Consider the following 17493-nt stretch of genomic DNA (forward strand, 5'->3'; position numbering starts at 1 on the left):
ATTGATTACCTTAGTTACATATATCAAGATTAGGAAAAAAAAAATCCATGTCACACTGGTGACATCTCGCTCTGTTTGCTGCACAGATTCGTACAGGAGTTGTGTCTGTTCTGTGAGGGGAATGAAAACAAGACAATAAACCCAATAAATGAACAAACCAATAAAATAACTTCACGTAAAAGTCCTTACGCCGGAATGAAAACAACAACAATTCCTACCAGAAGAAAAATGTCAATCTCTTCATTCTTCTGGGGATATTCTAAAACCTGACGCTTTGGGGTGGGAATTAGCTTTGTACTCGTTCTGAGGGATTATATTTCCTCCCCTCATCTTTTATTTGCTGCGAGAGGAAAAATGCAACTAGCTCATGCTTTCCTGAAACCCACCATCCCCTCTACTTCAGCCCCGCCTGAAGGACTGTAATTAGCTTTACCTACAGCTCAGGAAATCCACAGCCATGGGATTGTTGCTCCTCATAGCCAGATGAAAAGAAACCACTTGAATCGGATGGTATGCCATGGCATTTCTGGCTGTAATGACTATGCTGTCCTGTACCAGCACTCTGTTCCAGCAAATGTTGGCAGCCAGGCAGGGGCATAGGAAGGAAGTGGATTTTAATAAAAGCAATGCGCCCAGCTAGGCAGATTATAAAGAGCACAGTCAAGGACAGGGGAGCAACGATGTTTTCTACTCGTCTTTAATTCTGCTTGCTACGGAAAACTTGAACTTGACAAAAGCTGGCATGACTGTTGGAGGGATGGCCCTTACACACTGTACTCTTGGAAGTATCACAGGAAACATGACGTTTCTGTCTGCTCTCTGAAGCAGCACTTCAAACAAATGGCATTCTGAAAGATTTGCTACACAGAATGCTACTTCATTTTATCTCTGTAACCAGTGTTAACATTACTTACCCACATTAACAGGAGCATTACACAGGGAATCTCTCTGGCACCTTAGTTCAGGAAAGCCAACTATGCTAAAGGACAGCACTGAAAAATACCCTGAAGCCCTGTGGAAACTGATGCGGCGTGATGATGGCTACGTGCTAGAATAAGGCTGGCAGGCTGTACTGCTCTAATAGAAAAAGGCTCCAGCTGATCTCAGTGCTGTTTCCATGGTCCTTTAAGTGCCTTTTTATATCACCTGGAAACCCACTGCGAGATTGATTTTCAGAATACCCTAAATGCAACGGAACAATACAGTATCTCTCACTATTGCCATGGACAAGTTACTTGCAATCTCACATCCACACCCCCTCAACACCCAAATGTCCCCATACACAATTCCTTCCTCCATTTTCCAAATGGCCCTGAAGGAGTAGTTGTTGTGGTTTAGCCTCACTCGGCAACTAAGCACCACACAGCCGCTTGCTCACCCTCCCTCCCTGGTGGGATGGGGGAGAGAATCGGAAGAGCAAAAGGAATAAAACTCGTGGGCTGAGATAAGAACAGTTTAATAATTGGACCACCACCACCAAAAAATAATAAATTGTAATGAGAAGGAAAACAACAAGAGAGCGAGAGAGGAACAAAACCCAGGAAGAAAACAAGTGATACAACCACTCACCACCCGCCACCCACGCCCAGATAGTCCCCGAGCAGCGATTGCTGCCCCCCGGCCAACTCCCCCCCAGTTTATATACTGATCATGATGGCATATGGTGTGGAATAGCCCTTTGGCAGTTTGGATCAACTATCTTGGCTGTGCCCCCTCCCAGTTTCTCGTGCACCTGGCAGAGCATGGGGAGCTGAAAAGTCCTCGACTCGTGCAAACATTACAACCGGTGGTGAGCTGCTGTGCTGGCAGGACAGGGTTTTAAACTGGGCAGGAAACTTGCTCATAGGAGGGGAAAGGGGAGAGATGGCCCCAAGCGACCGGGGAATCTGCCCAGGCTTGCTAACCTCCCGTGCCAAAACTGCCAGGAGGACTGGGGTGCCGGGGATTCTGTGGTACCAGGGTGCCAGGGGGTTTGGGGGTGCCGAGGGTGCCAAAGGTGCCTGGGCACTGGGGTGCCGGGGGTGCAGAGGGTGCTGGGAGAATGAGGGGAACAGGGGCACTGGCTTACCAGGTCGGTTAGGGGTGCCGTACCTGCTGGGGGTGTCCAGGGTGCCAGCGGTGCCGCTGCGGCAGGAGGTGCCCGGGGTGCCTACGGTGCCACTGCCCTGTGGGTGTGCGGGCTGCGGGGAAGAGGGTCTGCTCCTGCCCAGGCAGGCAGCAGAGCTTGGCTGAGCCTGAAAGAGACAGGAGCAATCTCTGGCAGTCACCTCTGCTCCTTCCCCAAAGAGCATCCCTGGGCTGGAGGGGTTGGGGTTGGTCCCTGCCTCTGGGGTATAAGATTTTGGGCAGGACAAATGGCTCATGCAGCCGGGATGCTTGGGGGGCCCAGGGGCTGTGCGGTGAGAGCCACAGGGCTGGCAGTGCCATGGTCCGTTCTGTCTGTTGGCTGCTAAGGACTCGGTGGGGTTGCCGGCTCTGGCTGCTTCTGTTTGGGGGTCTCCCAGGAAGGAATGTGGGGGCTCCCTGTGTTCTGCCCCGCCCCCAACAGCCTCCCCAGCTTCTCATGGGGAGGGAAAGGGTTAACAAAAGAGGAACGGCCAGTGGCCCAATGCCCAACTGGAAGTCTGCAAGCAGTGGTGTCCGTCAAGGGCCCATACTGGGACCGATGCAGTTTAGTACCTTCATCGATGGCATGGATAGTGGCATCGAGTGCACCCCCAGCAAGGCTGCAACCACACCAAGCTGAGTGCTGCAGTCGATACACTTGAGGGGAGGGATGCCATCCAGAGGGGCCTCCTTGCTTTTCTCCCAAACACAGGCATTTCACATCTCAGAGAGGGGAAAAAACACAAAAAAAGCAGAAAACCCCACTTGTGTTTGTAAGAATGATCCAAAAAGGAGCAGGAGGTACAGTGCCTACCAGACCTTTCAGGAGGAGGAGTTTTAGGGAGAGTTTTCTGCCCACAAAGCATTCGAGGCCCTGGGAAGAAAACTGATCACAACTACAGCCTCTGAAGACCCTTTTTGCCCTCCTCTGTTCGTACTCAGGGTTTACACCCAAGCCTTGAACGTGCAGGTTCTGCAGCAGCTGTACACCCTTGCACAGATCCAATACAGCCTCAACGGCATTACTCCCTCCCAGGTCGTTAACTGCCTGCAAGCAATTTAGGGAGCGTGGAGGGAAACTCTCAGACTCAGGCAGCAACCTGCATACATAGGATCATTTCACCAGACCTGAAAAACTGGAGGGTCCCTGTAGTTTCACACCAGATACCAAGCCTGGGATATTCCTCTAGCATGACAAAAACAAACAGGCACAAATCTCCTTGCTTGTGAGAGGTACAGCACGATCCTCAGGCCAAGCTGCCCTTCTACATTGGCATTACAGCTTCTGGTGTCCCCAGCATCTGTACAAACACGTGCAGCATCTACCTACAGAGATGACCATTTCCATGTAAGAGACGACCCCACCCATCTGCCTGCTCCTGCCTCTCCTCCCGTCCTGCTGGCACATACATTTCTGCAGCGGCACTGCGAGCTGTGTCACCTGGGGTAACACACAGGTTAGGGGTAACGCTGGCTACCAAAACTACACCGCTGCTTGGGCGAGGTGAGTTTGAACCCCAGTTAAACGTTCCAGCTCCCCAGCCCCATCCAGCAGCGCAGCACGCCCTGGAGCAAGCCAGCGGCACAGAGAGAAGCTCCGTGAAGCAGCAGCGTTCGCTGAACAGTGGCCAGGGAAGGCCGTCATGAAACCACAGAGTCAGCTGCTCCCAGAGAAGTACCAGCAAAGGGATCTACCTCGACATGCGGGAAAAGCAGCACCCAAATCGGTCAGAAATGTCCTTGTTCTAATGAAAGAAACACACTTCTCTCAAAGATAAGTCCTCATCTTGGATAATCTCCTTAGTCAAAAAGGTTTTTAAACTCTGGCCTAAGTGAACAAAATACATTAAAGCTGACATCTACATCTTCTTACCAGTCTTTCTACATTCCCACCCCAGACATTACCCAGTCTCTCTAAAACACTCAGGACGACATCAATACTCGTCCTCCCCCAGGAATCCACACGCTGTCCAAAACCTCACTGGTGCTAAGCAGCAGGTAAGCCGAGCCTGGGACACAACCCGAGGACACCAGTGAGACACAACTGGCCTCTTTTCCAGCAGTACACAGCCCACGACTCTCAGCAAGGCTCCTCTTAGCAAATATTCACCTTCTGGCTAGAAGCTGCATAAGACCAAACTGCTTTGCTGAACACCAGGAACATCCATGACTTTCTCAAACTCTTCTTTGCCCCAGCTGAGAGGCAAGGGACAGGATCTCCTAAAGGCTCTTTCACAGGCACAGTCCTGAAAACATAACGCACTGTTTCTCTACTAGTGCACAAAGAGATTAGGAAGAGTTTCCTTTTCAAGTGTATGTAGACGGTTTCTGAAATTAGACAAGTAATTTCTCATGAGGAGAAGCCCTTTGCCTTGCATCTGGCAATCGACAAGGAGGTGGAACCAGCAGCACAGACCAGACACTGGAAATGAACACAGGAACGTCCCACCTCCTCGCCGAGTTACCTCCTGTCTTTTTGGAAGCCGTTAGCTGACACGTGAAGAGCAAGAAGTTGCATGTCAAGCAAAACATTACTAAAAAAAGCTGTGAAAGAGTAGCTTGTTCAGTTCAGAAAGAAGACTGGACAATGCCAAGTACAAAGCACCAGCCTATGCACAGGGAAAGTTCCAGAAGGCAGACGTGGCACCCAATAACGACAAACAATGCCTCTTCACATCACTTTCCTGTGTGTTCAGGTTAGTTCTTTTAGTCAGACTCAGAAATCTGAAGTGATTTCTTCTTCTTTTGCTGAAGTAGACTTCTAAGTAGGTATTGCTAAAGATTGCAAAAACAACAACAAAAATTGAGGCAGGTACTTTCCTCCTCACAAGATGCATCTCATTCCAGGGTTTCTCATACTAAATTCTCTTCTCAGCTCTAAAGGGTCCCCATTTTCTCTGCTCCAAAACTAGGTATGGCTTTTCAGAGAAAGGAACACGTGGTTCAAAGCTCAGAGCTATGGAGAATGGAGAACATTTAAAAAAAGGCAAATAAAGGCAAATAAAACAAAGAGCAAACATCAATGGGAAATCCTGGGAGCAGAATGAGAAACACCACACAAGTCGAACTCTCCCGAGCCCTTACGCCTCCATCAAGGACCACAAGCCCTGAGGCTGACCATGGCTGTTGGATGAGTTTCCCTCCCCCAGACGGAAGCGCCTCTCGCTACGCTGTGCTCAGACCAAGGAAGGAAAAGGCAATACACCCCAACATCTAAAGGCATGCCACTCCATTCAAAGGTAATTTTTCATTTCTTTAGGTCAGCTGCCTGGCCAGTTACAACACCTGCTTACACTGACTCCATCTACCCTTACCCATGTGACAGGCTGTGACAGGCTGAGTCAGTGTGGAGAGTCAGGTGGACTTTGACACACACACACACTGCTACCACGGGACTGGTTTTTTAACCTCTTTACATTTATCCGTCACTTGGAAGCTGCCCGAGGGTCAGCATGCCCTTGCTACTGGAGCTTCTTGCTCTGTGTAGGCACTAAGGACGACATTTCTGGTGAGGTATTCTTTCAAATGGGTAAAGCACAGCAGAACATACTGTGGATGAGCTGCTGAGCATCATCGCCCAGGCACATCAGGAACAAGGGCAAAGCTTGTATATTTCAGATGCAGTTGAGTTACATGGCCTTTAAACATTCACCACTACCAGCCATTTCACTAGACTCAAGGCTGACAGCAGCGTACAAGGACACTATTTTCTGGACACTCCGGGGTACAAATCCTAGAGACTTCCTTTAAGGACACAAATCCAAAGACCTACAATAAGCTTTTCTAATTAAGCAGAGCAAACATAAAGCAAGCAAACAAAAAAATGACAGGTAAAACCCTGAGGCACTAACGAGGCACAGAAAGTCTCCTGTTAAGTCCACTACCCCTCACAAAACAGACAAGTGGATTAAAGAGATTCCTGCAAAGAAACCGTGGATGGAAGATAACCCTGATAAGTCCAGCACAAGGGACCAACACGGAAATGGAAGCACTGACCCTTCTCATGCTCCTCCTATGAGCCCTTTACCAGCTCCATGAAGAGGCCAAACCCAGGATGAACGAATCAGATCTGAGAAGAAGTTGGCCCCCCAAAATTCAAAATGATCAAGAAGTCTATTTCAAATACGGATTCACATCCACTGTCACGGATGCTGAACCTTGCTCTAAGCACACGTCATGCTTTGAGACAGGAGCTAAGGACCGTACGAAGTCACCACCACGAGATGTTCAAACCTGAAGCATTCAGAACACGCAGACAAACCTCTACCATTTTTTCAGCAATGTTTCAAGTCCCACAGGACTTGGTCCAGGACTTTCCAAAACATCACTAAATTAATGATAGCAGCCTCTTTGCAGGTTTCTTACTCAAAAGCAAAAACCAAAAAGCCATGTACCCTTGGGGAAACCCTGGTCCTTCTGTGTGGCTGGGGTCTGACTCCGGCTCTTCCTCAAGGCAGGAGAAATGACCATGAATGTGGGGAGTCCACACAAATTCAGAAGTACACTTAGTACACTCTGACCGTCATTATCTGTGGGCCACAAGTCCTCCCACATCCCAGAAGTGCCCGTTAGTCATCTGGCAGTCATTCTCCACAAACTGCAAGTGCTCCATACCTACCTACCTACCTACTGACCCAGTGGAAATGAGCTGGACCGCAACAGAAGTGACACTGCCTGGCCCGGTCACACATATTACATCACAAATGGTGGTGACAAGACAGAAAATGCAACACAAACCACCAGAACAGCAAAAAAACCCCCAAGCAGAAGACACATCATACAAAACACAAATGCCCCTATCCAAACCCTAAAAAGGGAAACTAAAGCTAAAACAGGTCTCTCCAAAAAACAAGACCACCCAGAAAACAAGAGAAGGCAACTAACCTCAGGAACCCAGGGCCAACAAACCCACATCCTGTCCGTAACAATAACACGCTTTAATCCTACCTCACTTGAACTCTGACATCCCATAACTCTAGCACGTTGTAGCCCTAAGGTATCAAAACATTGAACACAAACTCCTTGGAGAGCTCTGCCAGGGCCTTCAGGTGGCCCCTGATCTCAGACATCACAGCTCTGAAGTGGGAACGGGACAGAGCCACCAGGACATCACCAGCAGCCACCTTCACATCATCTGTCACACCCTGAAAAAGTGCCTGCGTTAAACACTCCCAGGGAGAAGCCTGAGGCACTCAGAGCCTTGCAACCGACCAGCCATGACCATGGGGCTTCAGCTCATCATTTCTGTGTCAGAGCCACCAGGCAGATGACCCCATCCTCCCTGTGAGACCCCTTGGGGCAGCCGAGCCCAGCGCGGGTGGCTGGATACGGCCTTTGCTCTATGGGGAGCCGCTTCCTGGGAGCAGGATCTCTCACGGGGGCACTGGGAAACCCTCCTCAGGCCTGGATGCCTGAGAAACACCTCTGCGCTGCTCCATCTCTCTCCAAAACCAGGGGTGGAGGAAGGCTGCTCTGGTGGCCTCCAAGAGAACCAGCTCACCTGGGCTGCTCTGTGGCCACTGGGTGCCTCAGCTGTCAGTGGGTCTCAGTGCTGCTCTGCCAACGGCTGTCACCTCCCTGCAGGACGCTCTCCAGCACACGGTACGTCTCCACTGGGTCACCCTGTGGACAAAGATCGGAATGGAGGGATGGAGCTTGCTTTGCCCCCATTCCCAGGGTGCCACAAAAGAGACCTGCCACCCCCAAATCAGCTGTGTGACGTGGACACCATGTACGAGCTGCAGACACGGCTCAGGACAGCTGTGGGGAGCAGGCAAGACATTCTGCGGTGCCCCAGCCGCTGGCAGAAAGCAGAGCTGGACAGAACAGGGGGGGAAGCCCAGGACAGCCGGCAGCGGGGCCCGGCAGGGTGCAGCGCCCACAGAAATGCCCAGCTCCTAGAGCCTCGGCCCCAGGGCTGCAGCACAGGGTCGGCACTGGCTGAGGCTTCGCTGGGAAAAGCCAGGCCTGACACCTCGCACGTGTACCTGGCCCCGGGATCTGACAACCTGTTCCTCTGCCCATCGCCACCACGGGATCCACAAAGCAGTGCCACCAGCCCTGGTGTGGTCCTGAGCCATCTCTGGATGCACGAGTCTTTAACAAGCAGCCCTAAAAAGACAAAAAACTCGCCAGAGTTAAGCTGTTCTTAAGGTCTGGCAGGCAGTACGGTTCTTTGAGCTGCCTGGTGGTGCCACTGCTGGGGAGTGCTGAAGAAACAGGGTGGCTGCCTGTACCTGCAGGCAGGCGGTGGAGTGTCCGCAGTGGGAGGGAGCGGTGGTTTGTGCGGCTGTGGAATGGGTTCAAGCTTTAAATGTGTCCAGCGTGGTATGCCAGGTTCCTTTTTCCTTGCAGGTTGTATTTAGAGCTTAAACAATGGCTTCTTTAAAGAAAGAACATCAAGCAAACAAACAAAAAACCCTCTAGGCGACTTCTACCCCCTGCAGTGTTGTTTTTCCCCAGGCCTGGCCACTCTGTAAGGTGATGCTCGTCACCAATATTAGGCTGCAAGATTGGGCTCGGGGCAGGGCTTTTGCAGGCAGCACATTTCTGGAGGCTCCTGGTAATGCCTGTCCTGGGGACTGCTCAAGAAATGGGGCAGTTGCCCATCATTGCTAGTTTTGGTCTCTCCCCATCACTCTCTGTCTGGCTCCCTGCCCCCATCTTTTAATTCCTCCCTCTCTGTCTTTAGCCCATCACTATTTTTTTCTTTCTCTTTCTTTCTCTGACTCCCTGTCTCTATTTTCTAATTCCTCCCTGCCTGTCCTATAGCCTGCTGCTATTTTTTCTTTCTCTACATCTCTCTCTCCCGCTCCCTGTCTTTCTCTTTTTCCTATCACTGTCTCCTGCTTCCTGGCCTTATTTTTTCTCTCCGCCCTGAGCCTGTCCCCTCTTTCCTGCCTGCATCCCCTGCTCAGCTGGCTGTGCCTTCTCTCTTCTCTCTGGGCCTCCCTCCTGCTCCCCATCCCCTTTTGCTCTTCCTCCGTCCCCATCCTGGAGGCCATCGCTGTTCTGTCCTTCTCCGCCTCCTTGTCCCCATCCACATCCCTCTGTTTCTCAGTCTCTCTGCATTGCTTCCCGCCCTCCTCTTGCTCTCCCACTCTCTGTCCCTGCCTCTCCCTGTCTCTCTCCCCTCCCTTTTCCCTCTCACCCTTTCCCCTCTCTCCCTCTGTCCTGCTCCCTGTCCCATTGCTCTGTCACTCCGCTCTCCCGATGCCTTTTCTGTCTCTCTGCCCCTGCCCCGCTCCCTCACCCTGCCTGGGTTGCTCCGTCCCTCTGGCCTCCTTCCTGCCCTTCTTCTCCTCCCCCTGTCCCTCTGTCCTGCTGCTTAGCACGAGTTTTCTTCCTGCCCCCCGCTGTCCCCTTCCCCTCCATCCCTTTCCCGCTCTATCCCTCTGCCCGCTCCTCACCAGTACTTTTCCTTCCTCCACTCCCTGACCAGCTCTGCCCCATTCTCCCTGTCCCTCTGTCCATCTGCCGCCCCTCTGCGGTCACCTCCCCGCCCTGTCCCACCCCTCTCTGATGCTCTGCCCCTCTCCCCTCCTCCTCCCTGCTCCTCTGGAGCTCCGGGCCGGGGCCGGGGCAGCCCCGGGGAGGCGGCCATGGGCCTGTGGGGGCGGGGCCGGGCTGGGGACGGTGTCCCCGCAGGGTCAGACAGCAGGAAGGTGTGCCCCAGGGCATGGCGGGAGCTGTAGTCCTGGGGCAGGGGGCTGCCAGGCGGCCATGTTGGTTCCCAGGTCATGGCGGGAGCTGTAGTCCTGGGGCAGGGGGCTGCCAGGCGGACATGTTGGTGTTGCGAGGTGGAGTCTCTGCTCCAGCAGCGGCCCATCTGAGGTGAGGGCTGGGGCTTCCCATGAGGTGAGCAAGGCCCTTGGGCGACCGTGGGAGAGGCCTCCTGCCTGCTGGCTGCCAGGGCATGGTGGTGGTGGTGAGATCTAAGGTGGAGGCGGGCCCAGCTGGGGCAGCCCCAGGAGTGACCCGAGAGCTGGGGAGGGGAAGGAGATGGGACAGACCCCCCCGGGCACAGGCACCGGGCACCCCGACTCCCAGAGCCCCCCTGAGCCACTCTGGCCCCACTCACCCCCTGCAGCCACAGCCCCAGCACCTCCCCTGAGGTCTGTCCCGCAGCCCCAGGCCGCCTCACGGCCTGTCCTGGCAGCAGCGAGCTGGGCCTCGGGCACGCTGGATCCTGCGTTAACACGGGTGCTGTCAGCGTCAGCATGGGGAAGGAGCGGTGTCTGCAGGAGCTCCTGCAGCAGGAGGGGCTGCAGCCTGGGGCCGGCTGTGGTGGTCACAGTTCTTTCCATCTCCCAGAGGCTGTGCTGAGGGCTCGCTTGTCCCTTCATCCCCTGGCGATGTCGTTGGCTGCATCTGGCTGTCCTGGTTTCAGCTGGGATAGCATTCATTTTTATCCTAGTAGCTGGTATAGTGCTGTGTGTTGGATTTAGGATGAGAAGAATGCTGATACCACACTGATGTTTTAGTTGTTGCTGAGCAGTGCTTACACTAAGCCGAGGACTTTTCAGCTTTTCATACTGCCCTGTCAACGAGGAGGCCGGAGGTGCACAAGAAGCTGGGAGGGGGCACAGCCAGGACAGCTGACCCAAACTGGCCACAGGGATATTCCAAACCATGCGATGTCATGCTGAACAAAACCTGGGGAGATTGGAGGGGGGGCGTAGACACGGGGCGTAGGCCAGGTTGACGTAGACACGTCCTTTACGTACAAAGCTGGACGTGTCTCAAAAGGGTTGGTGATCCGCAAGTAGTTATATGCGGTTGGTCAGAGGTCTCTGTGTGTGAGTGGGTCCGTGCAGCTGTGTGAGCAGTGCAAGCACGCTCTGTAAGCGCTTTCCACTGTCCCACGCCATACCCAAGGTCAGGAGCGTCTCGCCAGGCTCCAGCCCTTATGGCATGGGTAATGGCGTGATGCAGTGGTTGGGGCAAGAGCCCTGCAGAGTGAGGGTGCGAGCCCCTCTTGCCTCTTCACGTGCGAAATGGCTGGGCGTGACTGGAGAGATGGTGGAGGAGGAGGAGGACTTTCCCAAGCAGGGGGGCAATGCGAGATTAATTGCAGTCAGTGTGTGTTTCATCATTTGGTTCTATGGCAAAGCAAAGCTGAATCACAATCCAAACAAAACTTGTTAATAGGATAAATAATATGACAATAATAAGCGTTTTCGTTAATATTGTTTGCAAATTTAAGGATGGTATCCCACTAAACCAGTCAGCAAGTGAAAATCCCCCAGGATATATTGCGATTTGATGCAACATTTGTAAATGTTTGGTAATGGCACAGACGTCATGTTGGATTTGTCGAGATTGGTTAACATCGGTGCAGCAGGTGGTATGAATCAGTGCACAGGCGCCTCCTTGTTGCAGGGTAAGCATATCAAGTACTAGACGATTTTGTCCTACTATCAAAGCTAAAGAAGAATTTTCCTGTTGCAAGGCTAAAGTGCATCTACTGTGCGATTGTCTGTGGCATCCATAGCAGCAGGTAGATTTTTAAGAGCTCTTTCTAGTTCGTTTACCCCGAATGCAGGAATTAAGGTTCTGATGAAACGTCTCCATCCAGAATCATGGGGGGTTCCTCATATAGTGGGGTGAAGAGGTGGAGGGTGAGACCTACACATGCGGCAGGGGCTGCGTTAACCCCCCTGCCTCCCGCTGCACGAATGACCGCAGGCAGAGGTGCTGTGAAACGAACATCAAACCTTTAATGAATTAGGAGAGAACCAGAGATAAGGGAGAGGATTGGGGCTGGCGTGGGCAGGTGCAGGTCGCATGTCGCGGGGATCCGTGCTCCACACCTTCTCTATCAACCTATCACCATCGGTTGGGGGCGTGGGGCACTTTGTCCCCTGGCATCCCTCAGGGTTCCTGCTTGCTTGGTGGGCCGTTGTTGCCATTAGATGCCCTCCGCTTGCTGCTGCGCGCTAGCTGCCTGTTGCTGCCAGCCGCCGTACTGTCCCCATCTGGCTTCCCCTTGTACAGGGTTTTTGAGTGTTTTACCACCTGGCACACCACCATCTTCTTCCTCTTCTTAGGTGGGATGCTGTCCCACGGGGAGAGCTCTTGCGTATTGGGCATGCCAGCCGGCGCAGGGCGCTTGGCCTTCTTGCCACCCGCCTTGCCCGATCTGGGCAACACCCAGCAGGAGACGACACCCGGCAGTAGTGGCACGTGGGTCAAAACCACGCGGGGCTGCCTCCGCAGGGCCTCCTCCAGCAGTTGGGCCATGTGGGGTGGATGACGCTGGGGGGCAGCTGCGGGGCTCAGCAGAGGACCCTTCAGGGGATTCTCTGGAGGACCCTCTGGGCGACCCTTCGAGGGACTCTCCATGGGACTCTCCCCAAAGTCTGTATGGGAATCTCTGGCAGGCAAGTGGGGAGGACCTCTGCCACCCTGCCCTGCTTCTCGTTGGGATCCAGCAAGGGGGACGTCGCCACCTCCAAGAAGGGGTCGGCGTTCCCCAGCATGGCTGCTGCCACTCGGTCCTCGGGGCAGTCACCCTCCACCCTGTCCTCTGAGAATTCGGGGGGCTGGTTGAGGAAGGTGGTGCTGTCGGGGACATTGGGGATGTTGGGGACTTCGGGTACAGTGTCCTTGTCCCCCAGCATCGCTGCCATTGGTCGCTCCTTGGTGCAGACGCCCTCTGCCCGGTACTCGGAAGAGGTCAGGGAGCTCGTTGAGGAGGGGGGTCGAGCAGGGGCTGTTGGGAACTTTGGGGACATCGGGGACAGTGTCCTTGCCATCCATGGTGTCGAGCCAGGCGACAATGTCGGTGACGTCAATGGTGAATGACTGCTCATCCTGAAACTGCAGGTTGTCCCATGCCAGCTCAGGAAATGCCTCAGCGAAGGCATCTGGCCCCAGCTCGGGCAGGTTCAGGGTCTTCTCTGGGGCCTCCGTGATGGACACCCCTGCTGAAAAAGCAATCAAAACCAGCCCAACCGTGGAGTGATGCAAGCTTTCCTGGCACGGGATGCCAGCCCGTGGGGTCTGCCAACTCCCAAAACTCACCTTTGGGTTTTGTCTTCATTCTGCTGCGTGGCGGATTCAGAGCAGCTTGGTGGGGGCTGGCATCGGGGATGCTGTCCTTGATGACCGTGTCATTGTCAGGCGCCTCCTAGATCTTCTTGGTGCTGCCAGGCAGGGTGTGGAGCACAGGGAGGCCCTGCACCAAATCCTGAGCCATGGGGTACAGAGGATCCCAGTGGACCATGGACCATGGCCCCAGCCCCATCGGCTGGTGGGGCACCAGCATCCCCGTCACCCCGTGCTGTCCCCAGCCATAGGCAGGGGGACAGAGAGCAGCCACAGGGGTCAGCGGCAGCACATGGGGGAGCTGCAGCAGCTGCCCCGGGGCCCCCAGGGGCCCTGGCACCCCCTGCCAGACGCTGGCCTGCCCCAGCTGGTAGGTGATGGGGTGGAGCTGGGCAGGAGAGGGCAGCACGCAGGCAGTGACTTGTGGAGGCATGGCCGGAACGGTGAAGCTCGCAGTGGGCACCTGCAATGCCATCGGCATCCGGAGAGGGAAGCTCTCTGTTGGGGGAAGCGAAGAGGGGTGATGGGGTGAGATATTGGCGGGCAGAGTGGCTGGGGGGTTACGGGGAGGGCAGGAGCTCTAGGAACAGCGGGAGCCTGCTGCTGTACCTGCCGTGGCGCTTGGTCAGTGTGGGGTTTGTTTGGGGCAAACAACCTCCGTCCCCATGGCGATCATTCTGCCAGTACCTGGGTGCAGTATGCCATTGTGAGTGCGCCGTGACGTGCTCGACGCAGGACATTTGGTTGTTGGCCAGGAATCCCCTGGGCGGAACGCTGAGGCAGAGTCTCCTGAGTCGCCATAGCGAGCAGTCAGACCTGGGAGCGCTGCGTGCGAGAGAGGGAGCGGAGGCTGAGCGCCATTGCCTTTGAGCGCTTCGGCCCACTCCACCTCAGCCTGTGCAGCTAATGTATCTGAAGAAGTATTTTTTGTTGTCTTTTACGGCAGTAGCCAGATTGAGCTCTAGCTCAGCTTTGGCCCTTCTAATTTTCTCCCTGCACAACCTCGCTACACCTTTGTAGTCCTCCTGAGTTGCCTGCCCCTTCTTCCAGAGGTCGTAGACTCTCCTCTTTTTCCTGAGTTCTAGCCAGAGCTCTCTATTCAGCCAGGCCGGTTTTCTTCCCCGCCGGCTCATCTTTCGGCACCTGGGGACAGCCTGCTCTTGTGCCTTTAGGACTTCCTCCTTAAGGAATGTCCAGCCTTCCTGGACCCCTTGGCCCTTTAGGGCTGCCTCCCAGGGGACTCTCTCGACCCATCTCCTAAACAGGCCAAAGTCTGCCCTCCGGAAGTCTAAGGTGGCAGTTTTGCTGACCTCCCCTTGCCGCTTCTCCAAGTATCAAAAACTCTATCATTTCGTGATCATCTGCCCAAGACGGCCTCCAGCCATCACATGGCTCACAAGTCCTTCTCTGTTCGTGAACAAGAGGTCCAGCGGGGCCCCTTCCCCAGTTGGCTCCCTCACCAGCTGTGTCAGGAAGTTCTCTGCCAGATGCTCCAGGAACCTCCTAGACTGTTTCCTCTCTGCTGTATTGTATTTCCAGCGGACAGCCGGTAGGTTGAAGTCCCCCACAAGAACAAGGGCTAGCGATCGTGAGGCTTCTCCCAGCTGCTTATAGAATAGTTCATCTGTCTCCTCATCCTGCTTGGGTGGTCTGTAACAGACTCCCACCACAATATCTGCCTTGTTGGCCTTCCCCCTGATTCTTACCCATAGACACTCCACCCTACAGTCACCATCATTAAGCTCTAAACTATCCAGACACTCCCTAACGTATAGGGCTACCCCACCGCCTCTCCTGCCTCGCCTATCCCTCCTGAAGCGTTCATAACCATCCATTGCCGCACTCCAGTTGTGCGAGTCATCCCACCATGCCATCCCATCCGTGATGGCAACCATATCATCGTTTTCCTGATGTACAATGGCTTCCAGCTCCTCCTGCTTGTTGCCCATGCTGCGTGCAATGGTGTAGAGGCACTTCAGCTGGGCTGTCATCCGTGTCTCCTTCGCAGAGGAACAGCCCTTATGGGCTTTGAGGGGTTTCACTGGCGTTTCCCTCTTGGCTCCTATTGCCTCCGTATCCCCTAGCTCAACTCTGTTCAACTTCAGCCGTGCCCCAGTGTACCCAGCACATCTCAGAGACACAGGCTGAGTGCCCTCGCTGGCACCCGCTCCCTCTAACTGTGGCACGTCGTCCCTCAGCTTCTCATGACCAAGCCTGATATTACTCCCCTCCCCCTTCGAGTCTAGTTTAAAGCTCTGTCGATGAGCCCTGCAAGCTCCTGAGCAAAGATTCTCTTTCCCCTTTGAGAAGGATGAATCCCATCAGACGCCAGCAAACCCAGGGCTGTGTAGGCCATCCCGTTATCAAAAAAACCAAATCCGAGGCGATGACACCAGCCACGGAGCCATGAGTGAATAGATTGGGTACCTCTGTTCCTTCTAGTGTCACTGCCCACAACTGGAAGGAGAGAGGAGAAAATAACCTGTGCTCCGGAGTCTCTTACCAGCCGTCCCAAGGCCCTGAGGTCTCTTTTGATTGCCCTAGGACTTCGTGTTGCAGCTTCATCGCCCCCCACATGGAAGAGCAGTAGAGGGTAATAGAGCTGCTGCCCTCAGCCCGGTGGGGGGGATACAGGATCCCCTTGATCGTGGGTTCTTACTGGTGGCTGCTGCTGCTCCTGTTCCTGTCTCGGGGGGCAGAGCAGGGCACCACCAGTCTGTCTCTGTCTCAGCCTCCCTGATGCTCCGTAACCTTTCTACCTCCTCCCGTAGCTCTGCCACCATGCAGAGCAAATCATCCACCTGGTTTCTGTTTATTGCATTGTCTTCATTGATATCTCTTTATTGTATTGTAGTTATTGTTTTGTGGTTGGTATGGTATGGTATCGTATCTATGGTATGGGATGGGTTGCATTGTCTATATTGTATGTTTTGCGTGTGTTGTGTTGTTGTGTATGGTTTGGTATTTATTGTATTTGTATGGTATGCTATGGTATGGTACCTATTGCATGTGCTGTAAAGGGCAGTGCAATGTATCTGGTGGTGCAGTGTCTGTTGCACTGTGAATTGTGTTGCACTTTGTATGGTATTTTCGTGTGTATTGTGTGCCTGGTGTGTATTCTGTGGCAGGTGTTGTATGGCACGTGTTGTATGTGTTGTATGTTCTGTACCTGTTTTGTATGTTTTGCATTGTATGTTGTAATCCATGGTATTGTATGTATGGTATTGTATGTATTGTATTGTAAGTACTGTATTTTTAAATTGCATTTTGTATTCCATTGTGTTATATGGATTGTATGTGTTGTCTTTTATCGTATGGTAAAGTATTTCTTGTATGTATTTTATGGTATGGTCTGGTTCGTATTGTATGGATCGTATTGAATGTATTGTATTGTATGTATCACGTGCATTGTGATACCCTAAGTCGGCAAAAGAAGAACCCTCTAAAACTCAGTTTGGAGTTTTAGAATGCAGGCGTTCTTTATTGCGGCGCCGGGCGCACAGGGGATCGCTCCACCTAATGCGCACGCCGAATTGTGCAACGAGAGAAATGATAGACAATCAAAATATACATCTTCCTTAGATTTTTGGGAAATGATTGTCATATTCCTACTATTCCCTAGAACTCATTCATATATGTCAATGTCCCTGATGCCTGCGCATTCCTGTCCTCTGGTGGTCTTCCAGGGTCCTCTGGCAGTCATCGATAGTCTTCCTCACCGTGTCCGCTGCTTGAACTCCGTTTTTGTGCACGCTCAGGTCATTTTTGCCTTGGTTACACCGTTCTTGCATTTACAAACCGAACTTATTCTACCACCCTTTTCCTTTATCTATTCTACTCAAGCATACAGTGTCTCAGGACTGGCTTCTATCTATTCTACTCAAGGATATAGTGTCTCAAGACCCCCTTCTATCTAATCACAAAGAGCAAATTTTGAAACCATCTGCTCACAAAGTATTCCAAACTTGACTACGTCGCTACAGTAAGAAGGGCACCATTTGTTCTCTGTGAACTCGGTATCAATTGTTTATATTGTATTTCCTACTGTATTGTGTGTATTGTATTGTATGTATGGTACGTCGTGTACGGTGTGGTCTTTATTGTCTCGTATGTATTGAAGGTCTTGTATTGAATATGTGGTATTGTCTGTGTTGTCTTTTTCCTCTGGTGTTTTAGAAGCAAAATAACTCTGTGACATGAGAAGAAAGATTTGGAAGGCTTTTTTACCACCTTCCAAATGATTTTGCACATTCCAGTAGAAGAAAATAATCTGGGTTACTGAGATTCAGTTAACTTATTTCTTTTCCCCCTCCTTCAGGGCCATTTGGAAAACAGAGG

Source organism: Ciconia boyciana, unplaced genomic scaffold, assembly GCF_034638445.1.
Source record: "Ciconia boyciana unplaced genomic scaffold, ASM3463844v1 HiC_scaffold_37, whole genome shotgun sequence".
Taxonomy (NCBI): Eukaryota; Metazoa; Chordata; class Aves; order Ciconiiformes; family Ciconiidae; genus Ciconia; species Ciconia boyciana.